General features: G+C 27.8%; 1 long non-coding RNA gene across 1 annotated transcript in view; it reads left to right on the plus strand.

Moving 5' to 3' along the window:
- LOC126735951 (uncharacterized) overlaps positions 1-14,420 on the plus strand; it is a 327,730-nt gene that overhangs the window by 1,325 nt on the left and 311,985 nt on the right. The gene's annotated exons all lie outside the window — the stretch shown is intronic.

Consider the following 14,420-nt stretch of genomic DNA (forward strand, 5'->3'; position numbering starts at 1 on the left):
TAGTCGATTAAGCATGTCTTTTTACACAAAAAATGTTAATATGCCGACGTTCGCAGTTGGTCGAGACCATAGTTAGTAGAAAAACTTCAAAAATACGGGGTTTAAGAAATACTTACTTTTTAATATAAAATTTATAATATCGCCGAAAGTATTCGATATATCCTTCTAAATTTTTTTTTTATATTAAAGGGCATACATAAGCGCTGCAAACTATCATAAAATATTTACAAAAATTGTTTTTTTTTTCTGAAAAAATATTAAGTTGTAAATGTTTGAAAAATTTGAACTAAATTTTTCAGCAATCGAGAAACTTTTTTATTTGAAACATTATCAATATAAGGTCAGGGAGGAAGTTGCACAAAAAACTGCAGAAAAGTTAAAAAAAAAAACTAGAGTTCTCTATTTATAATACTTTACGAGAAAGGAGCATTCAAACTTGCAGCGCAAAATTCTATTACCGCGCAGTGGTCGCCTATGCAGCATTTACTGCTGCTCCAAAAATGGATAGGGTATTTGTTGCCAAATTTTAATTTTTTTTTAATCCCAATTTTAAATGTTAAAAAAGTTACTTTAAAGCAAATAAAACAAAAAGGCATTTTTGGGACACACCTTCCTAAGTGAAACTAAATAATAAATTATTGCACTTTCTATTTAGTAGGTACCAAAAAAATATTCCAAAAGTAACATAATAGTGTAGTTATAAACAACATAAAACATTTTATTAAATTATATTGTCTTCTATATCTATGATTTCTGTTACATTTTTGCATTCCATTTTGCATTTGCATTCAAGAGAGCATTGCACGCCCTCATTTTTGCACACACACTTATTGCTATTGCAGTCTTTTTCATTAGAAAAAAGACTTATAATTTTCCGTAGTCCTTGGGGTATTGGATCATTAGTAGAATACTTTGGCACTAAAATATAATTTTCATACCTTTTAACATGCAAATAAAATGATGCTTCAGTGGGAGGAATTTCTTTGGCTGATTTTGTAGTTTCCTTTGTCAACCTAAGTCTAACTTCATTTAAATCTGTACATTTTTCATTGCGGTAAAGATACAAAAAAAAAATTCTCGCAATGCTTACACTTTCATCTATAGTATTTTTTCCAAAATATCGCAAATCCAGAATTTCGTGATATCGAGAATATATTTGCCATGCAGATTTTTTTCCAATTTTAAAAAAAGAATTAGTTGTATCGCAGCCTGTGAGTGCATGAAAAGCTAGTAATTCACATACTGCTTTTCCAAAATGATTCGCTATAAAGTGAATTGGAATAAATCGTTTTTTGTTTGTCGAAGATGTGGCGTGTCCCTTTTCCATAATTATTTCCAATGAATTCATTTTGTCTTTATATGTATAAGTTATAAAACAATGATGGTCGCACTTGTCGGATCGATATCTGGTAATCGGTTGCACCTAAAAAGCATTCTTTTTTAAACTTCCTTGTAATGTTATTTACATTTCCTTCGCAGATTGTGTGTCAAAATTCCTTTAAATAAAAAAGTTTCTTCCTTGTTCAAAAATTCAGTACCAAAAATACAATCTATATTAATTATTATTATTTTTTATTATCAAAAACAAAAATACTTGGAAATCATTTTGGCTAGATATTAGCGCTTAAGTATGCTCTTTATAATAATTTTTAAAAAAATCGCATGCGTCAAGTAGTTTGCAAGATTTGACAAATTAATGTTAAAAAATCAATTTTTGGAATTTATGCTGTTTTTTTAGTTTTTTCGCTGTCAAGAACGCCCCGACCAATTGCCAACGTCGCCATAACAATTTTTATATGTAAAATGACCCAATATATCAAACGGTTATAATAGTCTCAATAAGTTACACCGTGATATTGGGTTTAGTCCTAAAACGACGACTTTTGTGAGCTCTGCCGCCGGTTTAAACTTACCTTGTAAAAAAATAATTAGAAATGGAATTGTAGAATTGTTTTAACAGAAAAATTAAATTTTTAAAAATGGTGAAAATTCCAAAAATCTCTATACCGAAAAAATTTGATAAAAATAAATGACATAAATAAAATAATCAAAAATTAAAGACACGCTAAAAAATTAAACACGTTCGGCACCATACGGATTAAGTTTTATAATTAATCAAATAAAAAAAAAAAAAACTTTTGGAAAGTCATCATAAAAATTGTAGACGAATAATTTGTTAACAAAAGTATACTACATTAGAAAAAATACGTAAGTAAACATTTTTAATTTTTTCAAACCCCATATGACCTTTCCAAAATTCTTAGTTATCCACAAAACCGAAATTGCTTTAGAATTACTTTGAAAATTCTCTTATAAAAATAATATAACGTCCAGTTTGAACTCATAATTGAGAGGAATAAAACCTTAAAAACCAGCAAAAGTATTTGAAAGAAAACATTTAAATTTGTTCTTGTAAAGAATGATTTTAAAAACAGTTTTATCTCAAAAAAAGTGCGGCTCCATTATAAAATGTGTAACATTAATAGAAATATGTTCATTTTTTAATGGACTTAATTCGTTTTGCTTAATTGGAATGCGGATTTATGTCATTTTGCTTAGTTAGTGTGGATTTATTTCTTTGTGCTCAATTCTTTTTTGGATTTATTGCGTTTTGTACAAAACAAATATTTCATATTATTTACAAGGTTAATAAAATCTGAAATTTTAGGGAAAAACTTATTTTATTAAGAAAATTACAAAGAAATCAAATAAGTCACAGGTAGCTCCAGCATTGTCGTGTTGTTCTTCCTCTATTTTATTTCCACTGGTTTCCAAAATAGTTTTGTACCATTCCAGTTCATCTTCTTGCTCCCATTCTTCACCAAACTCTTAAGCCAATAAATGTTTTAAAGATTTTTTTCTTTTTTTCCTTAAGAGGTCTTCCAAGTTCAAGTAGTTCCATTTGTAGCTGAGAGTCCTTTTTACCTTTCTTAAACAGAGTTTTTGAAGTTTCAGAAGTATTTTCATACCTAAAGTTTTCGAAGAGTGTTATGGAGATGGGTGAAGCTTGATTCTTTCGCAACACGACCCTTTTCATGTCGGATATACGGTCAGTCTTTTTTAGAAATTCTTGTAGGTGTTTGATGTCATAAAGTAGTCAGTCTTCCCCAAGATATTTTACTTCTGCAAACTCACTATATATATTGTTGTATTCTTCTGTAGTCTTGATTGTTGTTTGTTTTCTTAAGACTTTCTCTACTCGGCCAAATATCCTATCGGCAGGTAAGAAACTATGTACTCTTACTAGAAAGGTAATATTTATTTCTTTTAAACTCTTGGGTGATTGTTTTTTTTAAAAAGTAATAAAGGGCATGGGCATTTTTGTTTTGCCCTCCATACCAGCCATATTTTCGGTCCATGTATAAAACGTGGGTTTTCTTGTATTCATACCTTGTATGAAACTGGACTGTCAGGATAACAGGTTGTCTAAAATACAGGAAATTTTAATATTCACCTGAAAAATGTTAAGAAATGGATTTAATGCGTTTTGGATAGTTGCTCCTCAATTATGGTTATAAGTAATCATTCCGAATTGTTTGTGGATTTGATACATTTAGCGATTTTTAAAGTAATAACGTTCTTAAGGCATCAAATATTTTCTTGAAAATATATGTATATAATTTATTTTTTTTGCGAGGTATAGTTTACAAATTGGCTAATGTTAATGAGAAGAGTTTTAAAAATTTTGAGTTGGTTCTATTTTAAAATATAAAAAGGTAAGTTTTTTTAAAATATTTTAATTATTTTTTTATGTCATTGCGACTTATAACTACTTGAATGTCTCGCTTAAGTAATTCTAGGATATCTGTATAGCCCATTAATATACAGCTTGTTCTACCAACATCATAGTCCAAGCTGAAGAAGAAAACAAATAAGTTCAAATCTAGTAAAGATATTTATATAACATTAGAGTCATTTCTCATAGTTTGCAAGTAATTCCGAGCAGATTAGCGCAAAATTCATGATTAGCAGCAAATTGAATAATTTTCACCATTTCCATTCTAAATTATTAAAAAAAGTGTTCAATTTGACCAGCAGAGTAAGCTGACTAAAAAACCGTTCTTTGCTTCAATTTTGCGAAGATGTTTAATAATTTTCACGTTTGAATAAAATTGATAATTAAGATAAAATATAGTGTCATAAAGAAGGCGTGGTAAATTTTGAAAATTGTTTTGTCTTTAGGCTTAGTTCTTTAAATTATTGCTTATTTTTACAGGAGACAAATTAATAAAAAAACAAAATAAGATTTTCTGGAACATCTGGCATTATTACAACAACTTACCTTATAAAAAATTGATTAGAAATGGAATTGTAAAATTGTTTTAACAGAAAAATTATATCTTTAAAAATGGTAAAAATTCGAAAAACTCTATACCGAAAAGAAATTAATAAAATAATTAAAAATTAAGGAAATGTTAAAAAATTAAACATGTTGGGCATTATAAGGACTAAGTTTTGTAATTATTAATGAAATTAAAAAGGAAAAGATATTTTCTAAAATGATCATGAAAACTGTAGACTAATAATTGATTTAAAAAAGTATACTCCATCGAAAAAAATACGTAATTAAAAATTTAAAATTCATTAAAAAAATTAAATTTTTACTGTTTTTTAAACCCAAATATGAACTTTTATAAATTCTTATTTACAAAAAATCGCAAAAACCGAAATTACTTTAGAACTATGAAAATTCTCTCCTAAAAATAATATTACATCTAGTTCGAAATCATAATTACGGTTATCTTTAATTAATCGTTCTTAATTGTTTATGGATTTAATACATTTTGCGATTTTTAGAGTAATAACGTTCATATGGGTTAACGTGCGTCCTTTATTTAAAATCGCAAAGTCGTTCATTAGTTATTTAAAAATGTTAAATTATTTTTCAATTTAATATGGTTGTAAGTTTGTATTTTTTTTATTTAATTAAACCTTGATTATGTTTTAAAATATACCGTTTTTTATAAATTACTAAATTTGCTACCTGAAATTATCAATTTAAAATCAAATTTAATATTCATATTAAATTCGAATTAATATTCAAGTTAATTCTAAATTACAGCTAACGCTTAGTCTATCTTATCTATCTATAGACATTTGTGGGGTGACACAAAAAAAGTTCGATTATTCGTTAGTATAATTCAAAAATAATATGTTCGTTACATATGGTTCTATATATTCTTCGAGAAACCTGCATATAATATAAAGATACAAGGTTTCTTATTAGGGCAACTTAATATTCAAAGGGAAGAAAGAGTTAGAAAAAACATTTCTGATAAAAAAAAGTTTATTTAATATGATCAGAGCATATGCAGCCCATTAGAAATGTTCTCCTCTATCGCAATATTTGAGTAATCAGGAATAAAAAATATAAACGGGCCTAAATATAATATATTTTTACCCTCTTATCATCTTGCCTTTAGGTTTAATACTTTAACTTATTGTTTGTTGTTAAACGACAGATATTCAAAAAAATCAAATTAAGACTTTCTAGGAACCATGGAGTTATTTGCAAGCCGCACATAAAAAACCATACAATGCAGCAACTTACTTATAATAGCTAATAATACTCATTTTTATATTTACTTAGTTAAAAAAACGTTTTCAAAGTTAGAAACTGTATAATTCAAGCGAATAATTAATTATAATAAGTAATGTAATTGACAAAAAAAAACACTTGTTACAAAATTGTGAATTTTCTTTTAAAATATTTTAATTTTGACCTTTTTCAGACCCTTTATTACCATAGTAATTCATATATATGAAGATTCTTCAGATACGAAATTACTTTGAAAATTCTCCGGAATATTACGTCCAGCTTACAAACATAATTACCGATATAAATAATCATTCTTAATTATTCGTGGATACGTTTTATGCTTTTGAATTGCTGGCATTTTGCGATTTTTTAAGCTAGTAACGTTCTTAAGGCATAAATAATTACCTTGAAAAAATAAACATATATGCAGTAATATGTATTTAAAATATGGCATTTAATAATATAATATATTAAATTACTTTATAATTATTGAAATTTACAGAATAATGACTGCTAAAAGGATACAGATAATGTATAATTAAGTCTTTCTTCATAAATTATAACTTTAGTTATTTTCCTGATAATAACTTGTTAAAGAGGATATAATAATTAAATAAAATCTGGTGCTTAACAAAATTATTGGTTTAATTGGTGACTTAAGTCTTGCATCTTTTCAATGAAATTATTGCAGTTACTTTATCGGTTATAAATTGAAAATGCATATTTTTTAGACTTAAAAATAGGCAAATATTGGTTCTATTTAAGCTTTCAAATCAAGGAGCTACTAGATATTTTATGATTGTGTATTCTGGGGTTATCATTCTTTTATATTGCTTCTAATTTACGGACACTTTTTATAATAACATAATAAAATTATCAATCTGTATCATTTGCAAAGTAGACAGTGTATCACATTTAAATTTTTTAAAAGCACCAAAATTATATCATCTATCAGTTTTGAGCCATTTTTATTCAGTGTATAGAGCATAATCTTTGTATAGTACAAAATTGGTTGAATCAAAATTTATTGACAATAAATTTATACGTTTTTCTTAATCTCTACCGATCAACCAATAAAAACTCAACTTTTGGTTAATAATTCCAAAGTTTATTAACAAAATTATATAGTATATTTTTATTTCATAAGGGTAATGAAATAAGATTCTTTAATAAAAAAAGTTATGCTGACTTTTTTTTAACTTCTGTGTAAAAACAAACGCTTTAATTTTAATTTTTTATAAATAGATTATAAATTAAGTTATTTTTTATTTTAATTATTTAATAATTTATTTAAAAAATTTCGTTTAAATTTTTTTTAAATTCGGAGAATTTATCATAAATTAAGAAAATCTCTAAATTTTTAAATAACTAATATACTTAGCCAGTCTAAAATTTTGACGTTTTTATCAAAAATAACTAATTATTTTTAAGTTCAATATTAGTTTATAAAAATTCTCTAAAAGATAAACGTTATATATAAGGGTCATTCTTGTCAAAACCAAAACATTTTACTTTTTTTTTCATAATACATACATATATCTTTTTACATATATTTTTATAGTATTAGATAGAGTAATATGTCGTTTAAAAATGTTGATATGTTTACCAGCTTCCAAATAACAATTTCATACAAATCAAATCAAAATTTTCAAATTTATTTACAATAATTTACAATAATTTTACAAAACTCACAAAAGTATAAATAGATGTACACCTAGATTAGAATCTGTGTGTGTACAAAACAAAAGTAATTAAGAAGATAATATATATAATTCACAATTCACTTAAAGTTATATACTATATACCAAATATACCAACATACCATATACTATATTATACTATATACTAACTATATTAAAACCAAAGAATAAACCAAAATAATGATTAAATGAACTAATGATTTAAATCGCCCTAGTCAGAATAACAGATCTTAACCACAAATATACTGATAAAGCTGCATATACCCTATATTTAATCTGCAAATAAATAATTATCTACGCAACACCGTAGCAAAAACTTCAAAGTTTTCATGAAGCAACCTATTTATTTCTCTACTAAACATATGTATATTTCGAACTTCTCTAATACTACTTGGAAGAAGGTTAAAAAATTTTGGGCCAAGGTATGTTAAAAACCTTTGAGTAGTCGCTCTTGTCAGAAAAGGCACACTAACAGAATGCACTACTTGGCTTCTAGTATAGCAACCCAAGTTCTCTATCGGTCGCCGCAAATCAGGATATTTATAGACAAATATTAGCACTGACTTTGCATACATTTGCTGTATTGTAAAAACGCGCGCTTCTTGGTATAAACGGTTTGAGGAGTATCTGGGATGTTTTCTTAAAATTACTCGTAAAAGGTATTTTTGAGTAATGTTTAAAATATTTATGGTACTGGCAAATGATCCTCCCCATATTGGTATTCCATATCTAATGACTGATTCAGCCAAGGATGTATATAACATTTTTAAAATGTGGAGAGGCATACAATTTCTAAGATGATAAAATTTAAAAATTAGTTTACGAATTTTTATATTAATACTTTCTATATGTTTTTCCCATTTAATATTTTGATCGATAAAAATACCCAAATACTTTATACATGGAGTCCTACTTAAGGTTTCCATGCAAGCACATGGCTTCTCCTTTAATATGCACTGATATGTGTGTATTTTTAGTACATCTGTATTAATTTGATGGTTATCGAGAATGCTAAAACTCATAATTTTTGTTTTTTCAATATTTACTGCTAAACGATTTTCTTCCAGCCACCGACGAACCATTGCAAAATCTGAAGTTGCTCTCTCCACAGCATTCGCCCAGTTATCACCCTTTACCAACAAAACAGTGTCGTCCGCGTATGATACAAGTTTTCCAGATGTACTAAGAAAAAGAAGTTCATTAATATAGAGGGTGATAAGAAGACGCCCCAGTACAGTACCTTGTGGAACACCACAATTTATTGTTTCAAAAACACTATACTCATCCTCCACCCTAACACATTGCTTTCTTTCAGTAAGATAATTTTTTATAAGAGTCCAGCTTAATCCCCTTATCCCGTAGTCGTCTAATTTATCAAGTAGAATATCGTGTGATACCGAGTCGAAGGCTTTAGCCAAATCTAAAAATATAGCTAACGGTTTTTGATTTTTTTCAATAGTTTTACAAATATGATTTGTTACCTCAAATAGTGCCTCTTCAGTTGGCTTACCCTCTCTAAAACCATATTGGTTGGGAGATAAAATGTTTTTTTTCTGTAAGTGTTTTGAAAACCTAATGCGTATACAAGCTTCAAGTATTTTTGCTATATTACTAATAAGTGATATTGGGCGATAGTTGCCTGGACAACACACGTCATTTCCCTTATATACCGGAACAACCACTGACTTCTTTAGTTCATTTGGAATTATTCCTGTTAAAATAATACAATTAAAAACATGGGTCAAGGGTTTTGCAATATTATTCCGTATTTGCTTAAGTAAGGTACTCTTTAATCCATCTAACCCCGGTGCAGAATAGTTTTTTAGAGCATTTATATTTTTTAGAACTTCATCCTCAGTAAAAGGCGTTAAAAACATAGTGGTACAATTTAAGCGGGAAAACTTATTTTTTTTATTACAATTTAATTTACTTGACATTGTTTTTCCTACGTTTATAAAAAATGTATTAAAAATATTTGCTACATCTTTTTTATCAGATTGAATCGTGTTATTTTCACATCTAAGTGATATTTTGTTTTTATTCATATTTTGATTAGTATTCAGTTCCTCATTTATAATTTTCCACATTTTTTTAGGATTTTGTTTAGTTTCATTAAACTTTTTTTGAAAGTACGAGTTTTTTGTTTGTTTTATTAGCATATTTAAAATATTACGGTAACTCTTATGCTCATTCAACAGAGTTATATTATTTTTATTTTTTAGATAAGATATTTTTAATTTGTCTCGGTGTCGGATGGAATTAATTAAACCAGATGTGACCCAGGGTTTTAGTTTTTTATTTTTTGATGTAAAATTTACCTTTGTACTTGCCAATTGTATAGCATTTTTTATTATATTTTGAAAAAGTTCATATGTCTCCTCGCTTTGGTCTTTATCGTAAACAACTTCCCAGTTTGCCTCTTCCAGAGTTTTATTTAATTTATTATAGTCTATAGATATAACAAAAGTTTTATCGCATGATTTTTTTGAATTGTTATCAATTTTTTGTAGTTTCAGTGCAATAGGAAAATGATCCGTTACATCACTCTTTAGTATAAATGGTAAAAAGGTCAAATTATTTTTTATTTTGTTGGGACAGTAGATAAAAAAGTGGTCAATACAGGATTCACAATCTGATGTTACTCTAGTAGGTCTATTTATATAACTAAGAAAACCATTTTCAGTTAAAATATTTTTATAGTTATTTATTGTTACATTTTCGCTAAGCAAATTTAAGTTTATATCTCCCCCAAAAATACAAATGGCTTCATTATTTTTGTATTGCAATAATAAATGGTTTAGGTCATTTAAGAAAGCAGTGGTATCCGATGCAGGTGATTTATATAGAGCAAATATTTGATATTTGTTTTCCTTAAATTTAAAATTAAGATGTGTAAAAGTTACTTCATTATATTTGATATTAACAACATTTTCCACCAATATACCCTTTCTGACATAGACAAGCACTCCATCGTTTTGATTAAACCTTCCTTCAGAATAAAATACCTCATAATTTAAAATTTTAAAATATATTCAAGCAGGTAATTTTCCAAGTTTCGGTTAATAAAATGATATCAAAGGTGCAACCGAGGCTTTCAACAAATACCAAAAACTCTTCAAAGTTTTTACCAGCGCTGCGTATGTTTATATGAATGAAGTTCAGTAGATCATTTGCATCAGAATAATACTCAATCGGACTAATATCTGAGGTTATAACATTCGCATAATTGCTCAGTTCGTTATGATAGTCTATAACAGCATTCATCTATAGTATAAAAATTTTATATATGATTTACCCAATGCAACTAAAACAAGCATTACTCCCATGATTAGTTAAATAAAAGTAAAAAGAATAAATTAATTTAGCATATTATTTAAGTTTATATTAGTGTATATCACCATGTATATTTACCGATACTTTACAATTACCATTGGCAAAAATACCATTTTAGGTTTAGATGCGTGAACTACATTGCAATTTTTTTTTTTTTTTTTTTTTTTTCCTTTTTTTTTTACAAACATTTCTATTATTATTATTATTTGTATCTACCTAGAAATACCTAATACATGCTTCCAACCTTAAATAGCCAATGAGCGGGACCTGACCAGTGTTAATATTAGAGAGCCTCCGCCGCCGCTGCCTCCGTGTTTAACAAATTGATTGCAATTTTCTTTCTCGTTGTAGCATTCCAAGCGAAAATTCTACCGTTTTCCGTCCATGCCATATTTTTTCCATATTTTTCCTTGGTTGACATTAATAGGTTATATCTAAGTCGAGTTAAGTCTTCGAAAATAGAAACAGTAGTGTTCTTCAATTGTTTCTTCGCTAAGTAAATCTTATTCCGCATCATATTGTTTACAAAATTTATAACTATTGGGGCTGGTGCATTTGTCTTACGATTTTTTGGCTTTAATCGAAAGACATAGTCAATATCTTTTTGTGATATTTCTATATTTAATTTATCTGAGAAAAGGCTAGTTAAGATCTCTGATAGGTCTTCATTATCGGCTTCCTCAATTCCACAGATACGTATAGAGTTAGCCTTTGATTTTTGCTCTAAATGGTCAACACGAAACTGTAATTCAGTAATTTCTTTTTTATTACTTACTACTTTTGCATCAATGACTTTTAGGGATTCACAGAACTGATCAATTTTTGACTCTATTTTCTTGATTTTTTTATTTAATTCACTTTTTATTTCATTAGAAAAGGTTTCACATACCTTCCTAATCAACTTTTCCAAATCGTCATCAGATTTTCCATCGGTTTTGTATGCACCTCTCGTGTTAGGTCCAGAGGTAATGTCGTTACGTCCCATACAAAAACAGAAAATGTTAATTTTTGGACTTAACGGAGTAGAGGTTCGATGTAACGGAGTAGAGAATTAAGGTAACGGAGGTGAGAAGGATGGTAACGGAGGAAACTGTGAAAGAAAATACACAATTTTTTATGTATGTTATAAATGTATTTAAACAAAACACACTTTATTTTTCATGAACACAAGATTCAGTTCCTAAAGAAAATGTTTTAACAAAAATTTTAAAAAATTAATGGAAATTAAGCACTTTATAACTTAATATAAATTATCAAAATCTTTTATAATATAATTTTTAAAAGAGTATCTTTAAATTCATTAATATTCCACTTAGTTAAAATTTTCATAATGTCATTTTTATCGATTGTAGAAATGTCAGGTTTATCAGGAAATTCAAGAAAGAAAAAGATTATTACCGACTTTTTTCATAAACGAGACTGTGTATTCGTTATCTTGATCCACTGAAATTATTTTACCTACATAATGCCTAATTATTTCTTTTCCACAAAGTTTCACCACAACAAAAGTTTCTTGCCTAATGAGTTCTACAAGAATTTTATTTTTGTAATACTGTTGCAGAGGAATATCTTCATCGCTTGAACCATCGTAGTCTTCTTTTGCTGCAGGAACTTCCTCATGAGAAGATGGGTAGATGTCTTCATATCTTAGCCGATCTCTGCCTGTTGCAGTAGTACCTAAAAATTAAAGTCATACATAATATGACTTAATTTTATTATGATTATCATGTCCTTACCATCGCTAGATAAAAGCAGAATTTGACCAAGATGTAGATTGTAGTGTAGACACCAACATATTTCGTGACATTTCATTGTTCCTTTAAACAAATTATAGGTAGAAGAGTTTCGATTTTCAATATAGCATTCTTGTCCAGTCCCAACACTTTTACTTTTGAAGATCCATTAAAAACCTCTACCATTGCCGCGAAATTTGAAACACTTTCGCCGTAATGCCATCTTAAGATATCTACGTTCATTTGTTTTGTAAGATAACGAGCCATTAAGTAAAACATTTTTTTGTTCTGATATTGCGTTGTAGGATCGTCGCTTAAAAAATGCACTGTTGTTATTTGCGATACTATTTTCTTCATTTCTGTTATGATTAGATCGAAATGAGCACAAATAGCAACTGGATCATGTCGTAGATCATCCGACATGGTACAGAATGATAAGGGAATAATAGCTTCATTAAAAACAGGTCTGTAATATACGATTACAGTATTTAATGATATTTGAGGTTTCGAAGCTCCGAAGTGCGCAGACTGAACTTCTTCGCCATACTTACACACGTAATTTTTAGAAAAATTAACATGTATTAGTATCTCATCTGTAGATAGATTTTTAAAAATGTTGGTATAATGTCCTGAAGAATAGAGCATAGTTCTTTTTTGGTGCATAATACTCTCTCTTTGACAGTCTTGGTAGAGATTTTTTCTTGTCCCTTTATTATTAAGGTTTCTCTTTTCATTAGCCATTTTTGGTAGTTCGTATATTCATTTTCGTTGAATGGTAAAAATTTTACTTTCTTAGCTATGCATTCGAAACACTTTCTTTCCAAGCATAATTCCCTTTTTTCACTTGTGCAACATAAATTATTTACAAGGTCTTCTGGAGTGCCCTCATTAATTATTTTCAAATGCTTTAATTTTGAAATAATTAAACTTGTATTAGCATGAATCACACATGTGCAAGTGTTGCGATCTTTAACAATTTACAAAACGTTGTATATGACATTTTATTTGCAAGATAATTTGGCTTGAACTTCAAATATAGGTTTTTCAGGGTATCACTAAGGTATCTTTTTGGTTTTTTTATTTTTTTTTTAAGATAATAAATAAATAAATCAATCAATAAATAAATATGCCTTTTATTTTTACAATTACATAAACATAGCTGAGAAAAAAAAAACATTATTAAAAAAAAAGTAGCATAAACCACTGGCGCAGTTTAGCTTTAAAGAGCTACTCTACTGAACCAGAAGCTATACTTTACCATCAGTAAATAAATTAGGTAGTTAAAAAAAAAATTATCTTAGGGAAATTAATTAGTAAATTACAATAAATTATTAATTAAATATTACAATTAGAAGAAACTAGAAGAAACTTGCATAACAAACATTAAATTTGCCAGAAAAATTGCACAAATAACAAAAGCCACTAAAAAAAATCTCCATTAGTTTGCAAATTAAATAGATGTTCCTTGAATTTTATTTTAAAAGATTGAATTGATAAATTAATTAGGTTTGTTGGTACTTTATTAAAAATATTTGCTGCATTATAAGAATATGACCTCTGAAACATGGCACTATGATGAAGTGGAACCGTAATTCTTTTAGAAAACCTTATATTTAAACCATGAACAGTGTCCCGAAAAATTAGTCTTTCTTTAAGGGAGACAGGGGAAGATGTGTCATTAATTATTTTCAATAAAAACACTGCAAAATGCAATATGCTGCGCATATCCATTTTAAGCCATCTAATATCTCTATATAACTAAGATACATGGTCAAATTTTCGGAGTCCATAAACAAATCGAACGCAAGCATTTTGGACCCTTTGAATTCTTACCCGACTTTCCAAATCTAGACAAAACCCATAAACTACGTCAGCATAATTAAAATGAGACAGTACAAGGGATTCACATAATTGTTTTCTTAACTTTACATTTAACATATGGCGGTTATTATACAATGTTTTCAGGGATATAAAAGTTCTTTGAAAAATTTTTTTAAGGTGTTCCTTAAATCTTAATTGTTCATCCAAAATAACCCCCAAGTTTTTACCGTTGTTTACAAATTCCAATCTTGTATTATCGAAATTAATATTTATATTAGATTTTAAAAACTCTCT

This window comes from Anthonomus grandis, chromosome 1 (genome assembly GCF_022605725.1).
Source record: "Anthonomus grandis grandis chromosome 1, icAntGran1.3, whole genome shotgun sequence".
Taxonomy (NCBI): Eukaryota; Metazoa; Arthropoda; class Insecta; order Coleoptera; family Curculionidae; genus Anthonomus; species Anthonomus grandis.